Raw genomic sequence first — 9619 nt, 5'->3', positions numbered from 1 at the left:
TTACATCATGGGTTTTTTTTCAGACATTATTGCACTTTCTCAGAAATCGCCTTGATGAACATATAATAGAAAGCACATACTGCTTTCAGGAATCATTTTGGACAGTTCATTACAGCAGCTTGATTCCGATTTCCTGATGGGAAAATGTACTTGCCATTGTGGGATGATTAGCTGTTTTTCGTTATGGATCTGTACGTACTTTAGGATCAAAGTGTAGAGATAATGTTTTGCTTATAATATTTTTATTTTTAGATTTACTTTAAGTAACAGGAAGAAATATATATCAATTAATTTAGAGCAGATCTAAATAATCTGTATCTATTTCTGTCTACCTAACAGCACAAGTCAGGAAGAACTCTGGAAACAATGTTAAGCATTTACCAGTTTGTAAAGCTAAGGAGAAGCTAGTAGAATATTATCTTTACACACATCGATCTACTAAGACTTCCATATGAAAATGGGGTAAGGCGTTTCTGATGAGAAAATGAGTCCCGGTTGTTTTTTACATGTTCATGACACTGTCTGGTATGCACAAAAGATTATAATAAATGCTGTCTCAGTGCTTTCCAAAAGTCAAAAATAAATTTTTGGATCTCCAATAAAAATTGAACTGAAGGATTTTATGTGTGGTTGGAGACATACTAATGCAGTTTTTGGAGCTCAAGAGCGGATTAAGCTGACTTTGTAGGTAGAGCCTCTATGGTTCTGACTGAGCATGCTACTTAATGCTTGCTCTACCTGCAAAGAGTTTCAATGACATCATATTTAAGAAAAAGACTTTCATAAATTTGTATCTTAATTGTCATAGAGACCTTAATTCAAATTCCTAGAGGTAGATATACAATAAATCACACAGCTGACCCATGCCTTTCTGGTGCAGCTTTTCTGCAGGTGAAATTTGATCGATGACCTTAGAATCGTACAATAGTTTGGGTTAAAAGGGACATTTAAATGTCAGCTAGTCCAACCCACCTCTGAAATAAGCAGGGACATCTTCAGCTAGATCCGGTTGCTCGGACCCCCATCCAACCTGACCTTAAATCTTTCCAGGGATGGGGCATCTACCACCTCTCTGGGCAACCTGTTCCAGTGTGTCACCACCCTCATTGTAAAAAATATCTCCCCTATAACCAATCTAAATCTAACCTCTTTTAGATTAAAACCATTACCCCTTGGCCTATCGCAACATGCCCTGCTATAAAGTCTCTCTCCATATTTCTTATAAGCCCCCTTTAAGTATTGAAAGGCTGCAATCAGGTCTCCCTGGAGCCTTCTCTTCTCCAGGCTGAACAATCTCAACTGTCTCAGCTTTTCTTCACAGGAGAGGTGTTCCATCTCTCTGGTAATTTTTGTGGTCCTCCCCTGGACCCACTCCAAGAGATCCACGTTTTTCCTGTGCTGAGGGCTCCAGAGCTGGATGCAATACTCCAAGCAGGGGTCTCATGAGAGCAGAGTAGAGGGGCAGAATCACCTCCCTTGACCTGCTGGCCATGCTTCTTTTGATGCCGCCCAGGATATGGTTGGCTTTATGGGCTGTGAGAGCACATTTCCATCTCATGTCCAGCTTTTCATCAACCAGTACCCCCAAGTCCTTCTCCACAGGACTGTTCTCAATCCCTTCATCCCCCAGTCGGTATTGACACTGAGTGTTGCCCTAACCAAGGTGCAGGACCTTGCACTTGACCTTGTTGAACCTCATGAAGTTCACACAGGGTCCACTTCTTGAGCTTTTCCAGCTCCCTCTGGATGGCATCACATCCCTCATGTGTCTCAACTGCACCACTCAGCTTGGTGTCATCTGCAAATTTGCTGAGGGAGCACCCAATCCCACTGTCTACATCATTGATGAAGATATTGCCAATGGTTTAAACTAGAACAGGTAAGGTTTAGATTAGGAATTAGGATGAAGTCTTTACAATGAGGGTGGTGAAACATTGGAACAAGTTGCCCAGAGAGATGGTGGAGGCCCCATCCCTGGAGACATTCAAGGCCAGGCTTGATGAAGCTCTGAGCTGCCTGATCTAGTTGAAGATGTCCCTGCTTACTGCAGGGTAGTTGGACTAGATGATCTTTAAAGGTCCCTTCCAACCCAACAGATGCTAAGATTCTGTGACTCTATGATTCTATGATATTGAACAGTACTGGTCCCAGTACGGACCCCTGAGGGACACCACTTGTGACCAGTCTCTGGACATTGAGCTGTTGACCACTACGCTCTGGATGTGACCATCCAACCAATTCCTCATCCAGCAAACAGTTCATCCATCAAATCTGTACCTCTCCAATTTAGAGAGAAGAATGTTGTGGGGAAACGTGTCAAAGGCCTTACAGAATCCAGACAGGTGGCATCTGTAGCTCTTCCCTTGTTCACTTATGTAGTTACTCCATCATAGAAGGCCACTAGATTGGTCAGGCAGGACTTGCCACTGGTTAAGCCATGCTGGCTGTCTTGAAACACCTCCCTGTCCTCCATATGCCTTAGCATAGCTTCTAGGAGGATCTGTTCCATGATCTTCGCAGGCACAGAGGTGATGCTGACAGGTTGGTAGTTCCCAGGGTCCTCCTTTCTACCCTTTTTAAAAACAAGTGCAATTTACCTTTTTTTCCCCTTACAGCACTGCAAATGGCATTTTGTTGATGTATGTGTAGGCAGCTGCATCAGGTATTACACACATGATTCAGCTAAATGAAAGATATATCGAGAGTTTTTTTTGAGTTTTGCTCAGCTTTGATTGCCTAAACATACTATCGCCTTTTAAGCATCTTAATGTATTCCAACCTAGCTTCCAGGTGGTCATTCAAGAAAAAGACATTGTCAAGAATAGGTGAATCACCATGAAAGGTATTAATAAAAGTGGTTTTAATATGCTGTCGTAAAAGTGCAACTTAAGAAAGTTCGAAGGCAAGCTTCATTCTATTACTGAATGGCACAATCATTTGAACATGGACTTAAAAGTACTGGGGCACAAATCAAAATGACCAAGTCAAAATCAAAGTTACAAAGACAAAATCAAAGTTACCAAGGCACAAGTCAAAGTTACCATACTACAAGGTTATGCGTGATATCAGTCGCTAACCTAAGATCTACCGTTGGTAAAAGGTCTCTTCCTGCCTCAAGGAGCAACCTTGAGAGGTGTCCCAGCTCAAGGGGAGATTATCACCTTGCAGACATGCTGTGTAGCAGGGAGAGCTCAAAGAAAGCTCACTTAGGCTGTCATATGTATGGACTAAAGTTGTCGTCTTGTAGTCAAATTACATGAGATGGGAAAGGTATGCATGAGACTCCTTGCACCCACACCTTTCATTGTTACTTGATAAATGAGTCTTGAAAAAGCAACCTGCTATTCACATATTAATCACAAGATCAGTGATCCAAGCTCATATGCATCAATGCTCACTGTGTCACTCTGATCCTTTTTGAGTTTTCAGAGAACAGATTGGAACTAGAAGAATTCTTGGCCCAGCTACGGCTCAGGCCTTCACCTCATTTGGATTCTGTACCAAACTAGTGTTAGCTTGCTTCAGCAGTTGAGTGCATGCTTCTCAGACACGCAAGACATTTGAGGCATCCACATTGAACTGGAAGTTATATTAAAGGTTATCACTAAAATGAAACTAGATGCCTGTGTTAAGGTATCTGAATCACACTTCTTGAGATGCCTGTCTTACACAAGTAACATTTACATTTTACTATCTAAGGCCTCTGCTCTTATACTTGAGATTTTATTTTTACCATCTACATTTTCACTAGCTTGGATTCATGTCAGAACCATAACTACATGAAGTGAGCACCCAGCCTAACCCCAAGGACGCCTAGAACTGAGCCTTCAGTAGCAATGGTATGAGCTGAAAGAACAGAATGAAGAGCCAATATGAATTTTGTGTGAATCTTGAAAAATGGTCACAGAAAACAGATAGCTAGGAACTTCTAGATATTTATACATTTTAGGAAAAAAATAATCAGATTCTGGACATGGATATACTCTCCCAATAATGTAACAGTCTATTACACTGTGTGTTGTTCAACCAGTTATTTTCTCAAGTGTTTTTACATGATGTTTCATTATTATTAGCTGTGGGTTTAGGCTATTTTTTTTTTTTATTTTTATTTTTATTTTTCACTAAACTGTGTCCCTGGAGTTGTCTTAACATTCTTACTATTCCCAACATTTTATGTTTACACTGTCATAGACTAGATAACTTTTATTATCTTCTTAGCACACTCCTTACTTTTCTCCCTAATAAATCTGCATTTATTTCCAGGTCAAGTCACTTCTTTTGGGCAGCCTTAGTCTCTCTCCCATTCCACTTCCTTGTATGAAGTCATAGTCTTCTTCAGGTAATCTGAGACACTCTGCTAGTAACAACGCTTTCCTCTCACTCAGGCCTATAGTTTGAGTGGGATTCATTTTATCAGATGAAGCCAGCTGAACACTAGATTAATTCTTTTAGCCACAGCATTACTGTGCAAGTTCATGCTGACCTAGAGGCAAGCTGAACACCTTTTCTTAAAGAATTCCTAAAAAGGGAATTCTTTCCATACAGTAGAGGTAGCACAACCTGTTATTCCTAGGCCTTCAGCTGACTCCATAGCAAATCCCTTGGTTGACTTTATTCAGGTTCATAATTGTAGCTATGTGACCAGATAATCAAAATTATACAGACCTATAGTCAATATATATTTCCAATCTATTTATGTCTTGCAATACATGCAACATATTTATTGTCCATGCAATACATAGATATAACAATAGCTTCTTTTATTGCAGGAATCACTCAGTAATCCTTAAAAAAAAAAAACAACCAAAACTTATTTTAAACTTTGCTTTGCTAATCCTTATTTTCCCCCTCCATTACTCATTGTAAAAGCTGAGCACCCATAGTGACTGGATGGAATTACTAGGTATTCTACAATTTCAGGCATAACATACTCATTATAGCCATTTGTTCCTGTACCAATATTACCCTTTACTTTACATAGTCTGTGGCCTTTGCTGAATTTATAGATAGCAACGTTATCCCTTTTATGCCTTTATGTCACCAGGCTAACCAAGCCCAGTGCTTCTAATCTCTTCTCAAATAATAGCTTGAAAGCTTCCCTATCACTTTCCACTAAGACATTACTTATAAAGTTCCCAGTAAGACACATTAAAATAAATATCTAAAAAAAATAAAAATAAATCTACGTATTCCCTTGAAGCCTGGAAAACTTTTGGTGTTTCAAGATGATTCTTTCAAAAGGTACAGTGGTAACTATTTCATAGACCATTATTAAGGCAATATAGGGTCCTTAAATAAATCAGTTCTTGGATAAAAAAGGGAAAATATGCTATTTTTAGAAACATTTCCCTTTGTTCTAAGACTGATATTAGAACAGACATTTTGAAAAGCATTGACAAGCTTTGAGTGAAGGGCTATGGCAGGTTCTGGAAGAAGTAGCTTGACAGGGAAAGGCTGAAGGATTTTGATGAGAACTAAGGGAGATTCTCCGTCTAAAGTTGATGAATAGGTAAGAGCTGTGCATCAAGTATGTCAGGGTTGTTTCTAATAAGTAAAATATCTATGCTTTTGTTTATGCTTACATCTGTTCAAAACACACAGAACTTACACATAAGCACATGCATACAGTTACTGAAGCAGAATCTTTTGAAAATTGGACTTTATATTCCCCTTTATTTCTTAGTATAAATCAAGCAACTAAAGACTGTGGGTCACTGAGCAAGGGTGAAGAATATCATATTTCTCTCCCTAGGAGATGTCCCAGGGAATTGTAGTTTCAATTCCAACGAACTGAACACAAACTAACAACAAAGAAGTTTAATTCAACTTTAGCAGAAAACAATATGCTTTTAAATAACTTCTATATACTGTATTTTGTAAAGAACCCCTAGTATAGATGGTTGAATCTGAATGAGACGAATCTACTTGTTTACAAGATTATACAGGTTTTCAGCAGGAAGGCCGGTGAGAGATAAGGGAAAGGTTTGGGGTTTTTTGTTTGCTACTTATCATAGCTGATTATTTTTCTAATAAAGAATGGCTTAAAGAGTCTTTCTTTGATTTTATTATTTTTATTTTTTTTTATATTTTGAACTTAGTTTTCACTGACTGTTTTATTTATTTATTAGGAATGTCATATAGTACCTTTATAAGTAAGGTTTTCCATATAGTCAGAAAAGTTAAAGACACATTACGTTGCTTAATATTTTGCACTCAACATTTTACACTTCTTCAGTGTTAGCAGAAAACTGTGCTATAAGTTCCTGCTTGCAACACAGAAGACACTAAGACTAAATATAGCATGCTAGAGCAATAGCTTATTAAAAATCGTAGAGTTTGAGGAGATTGCATTTGCAAGAACAACAATGCCACACCACTTTGATTATTTATGGAAACCATTCATAAAACCCTGTGCATATAAAATTTGACTTTTTTTGAAATATTTCAAGAATGTGTTAGTTTCAATTTCAGTGAAATGAGCATAAGCGATAGTCAAAAAGTTTGGCTAGACTTCAATTCCTGAGAAAGGAAAAAAAAAACCAGTAAGTATTTTCTACTAGTTTGTTAAGTTTGCTGTATCACATAGTATACAGTGAGTATCCAGAATAACGAGATGATCTGAGGTGCAACGACAGAATGTTTTACATTCTGGCAAGATCTGTGAAAGACTCAACCTGTTACATATAGTGATAATAGGAAAATTGTAACAAATATAAAAAGATTCAGATTTATACATAAGAGAATCCTTTGCTGCTTTGTCAGAATATATAAACGGACTAAAGAGATGAAAACATTGTTTAAATGAACTCTTTATCTTTTCTTTGTGAATAAAACTCAAATATAGAAATGTTTTTACAAATATATATATTATAGCTACTTTTATAATAATTTCTACAGATGGATTTTATCCTCTCAGTTACTTTATAACAAAGTAATGTTAGTCCAGGGACATGATGTTAGAAGAGGTATGATACATAATGACAACAAAATTTGCAAAAATAAATGTGCTGGTTTTAATGCTTTGGCGAGTCTTATGAGTAGTAATGCATAAATTGCATTTCTGATGCTTTTGACTAACCTTAAATTCTTACATAAATCATATAACATGAAAATATTCTGTTGGAAATATAACTGCACTGGTGTACAGAGGCCAGCACAGCTGTTATCTGTGCCCATGAATTACAGGTAATTAATTCTGAAAAACAGGCACTTAATATGTTCCCTTAAGAAGCAATTTTAATCGCATTCTATCCTATTCAGTCTAGAAATTGCTTTGTAGTTGTTTATGATATAAAAAATACGCAGATTTGTTCATTTTTCACTTCTTGATAAGTAATTGGAAATGTCCTTTGTCTCTGGTCCTATACCTTACTATCTGCTATTTTACGTTACATAAAACCCATCACGTTAAAGTAATGAAATAATTTGGTTTTATATAACATGTTTAAAGGCTTTCTGTTCTGCCTTAAATGGCAGAAAATAAATTTGCATGAATAAAAAGAGGAAAAAAGCATTATTTACCACGAACTGGGTTCCACTTTGTTCAGTGGTGTTCCAGCCTTCACGTACTACTCCTCTCATAAACTTACTACCCTCCACTCTGTAAACCTTTCTTCTTCTAATATTAGTCACATTCTACTAATTTTCATAATCTTTTCAGTTGTTCACCAGCTCTGCTGACATGGAAACACTGAAGAGAGCTTAAGAAGAGTAACTGGGATCTATTTAAACAAAGATTTATGGAAAATTGTGAGAACAAGAAAGACAAGAACAAGATATGGATAAGTCAGAATTAATTTTTGCCAGTGTCTTAACTGAAGTCTATCTGTCTTAGTGTCATTGTCTAATAAATCTAACCTGAACCATTAGAGGGTATTCTTCTGAAAAAAACAGATACTTCAACATTAAGCCATAGTACTATGGTAGCTGTCCTCTGGTAGTTAAAGCTAAGACATCTAATGAAGACTGAGAAGACATGTACTCTATAATGAGGATTTCAGAAACATGCTTTCACCCACTCACAAATTTCAAAACATAGGATTGCAGATTACCTAGTTGTAAAGAAAAATGACAATTGTTCAACCATATCAAGTCTGAATTGTACTTCTTTAGAATTGTCCTAACTATTCCTTTAGACTACATCACAGTATGAATATAACAAAAGATATAAACACCATTTATGTCTGAATTGCAGAGTATGCTTGTTGAATGTGACTTAAGCATTTTAAAGAGCTTCAAAATTATATTTTGAATTGTCTGTATTGTTCCATTGTTTAAGCCATTGATTCACAAAAGTTAAAAAAAAAAAACACCAAAAAATTGTTTGGCACAGTTATATAATTTGTGAGCATTCTATTTTAAAGTAACTGTATGATTTGTTGCACTTGTAAATATCTAAAAAAACAATAACTCACATTCAGTAGGTAAATGTTTAGAGTTCCAACTCTAAAGGGGATGCACTAGCTTTTTTTCATATATGTAGCATAATTAAGATTGAATTAACCTTTTCTACAGTGTCCATTTCTTTTGTAGTAAAGCCCTGCATTCTTCAGTTGCTTTTGTCATCAGTCCAAAAACAGAATCCTGTGAGAATTTATCTCCTTTAGCCTTGTCAAATTTCCCAAAATGACAAGGGGAAAAAAAAAAAAAAGCAGTATAAGCCAGTAGGACAGATACTCTTCAAAGGGACTTAGTTCATTATCCACTATTGCACTCTCAGAAACAGTATGTAGAATATACACTTTTAATCTGATTCACTTTTTTCTTTGGAGATTGGAACAATTAAGTTTGTCTGAACAGCTTTTTCCTCACACACCCTAGCACCTAGGAGCTGAGGAGCCTCTAGGAGGTCACTCTACAGACCCCAGGCTTTACTGAACTCATCAGAGAAACTTTTTCTTACCAGAGAAACCAGAGAACTCAGAACTCTGGTATGTCCACACTGAAATATGGCCTCATGCTGTTAGCTGAGCTAACTGAGAACAAACACTGTCAGAAGGATAAATAGTCTGTCACTCTGCCATATAGGTATTGTTGTGTGGCATTGAACTTTATAAACACCAAGGCTGTTTGTAGCTTACTCTGGTGTTCTTAACATAGTATTATTTCATCCTGTGACGACAACTCTGAATCATTCAGGTTTGCAGTCCTTTACCCTCCATACTACCCACCAATGTATCAGAAAGAAAAAGAAACATTAAGACTCTATTTTAAAAACTATAATTCTATCTGGTTTTGTTACTGTATGTAAGTACTATACTGACATGAGAAAGAACATGTAATCTGACCCAAGGACCATGAAGTTCTCTCTGGTGCTCATAACAAAGGGAACATCTACATAGCCTTGTAAACCTGCTATACAGATAACAGAATCTTCATTTATATCTGTGCTTGAAGAGAAGCACAATTGACTGCTAGGAGAAATTTTTAGATAGTGGTAAATGTATCAGAAATATTAAAGAACTGATGAAGCTATGAATAAATGCAGTCCTGTAAAACGGAAGAAAGTTAAATCTGATTACTATATATTGTTACTTGGTCTCAAAAGACTATCTTCATTGCTTGCAAAATTATATGTCGTATAGTTAGTTACATGCCACAAATGTATGATAATCAAATG

The 9619-nt window shown here is 36.7% G+C and overlaps 1 long non-coding RNA gene across 1 annotated transcript; it reads left to right on the top strand.

Moving 5' to 3' along the window:
* The first annotated feature begins 339 nt into the window (after positions 1-339).
* On the top strand, positions 340-9619 carry LOC141733203 (uncharacterized). Its single transcript, XR_012584241.1, has 3 exons — positions 340-462; positions 4264-4339; positions 7661-9619. It is a non-coding gene; the product is annotated as an uncharacterized LOC141733203 (long non-coding RNA).

This window comes from Larus michahellis, chromosome 1 (assembly GCF_964199755.1).
Source record: "Larus michahellis chromosome 1, bLarMic1.1, whole genome shotgun sequence".
In the NCBI taxonomy this organism is placed as follows: Eukaryota; Metazoa; Chordata; class Aves; order Charadriiformes; family Laridae; genus Larus; species Larus michahellis.
The sequence above is the reverse complement of the archived record's forward strand: the minus strand, read 5'-3'. Positions and strand labels throughout refer to the sequence as shown.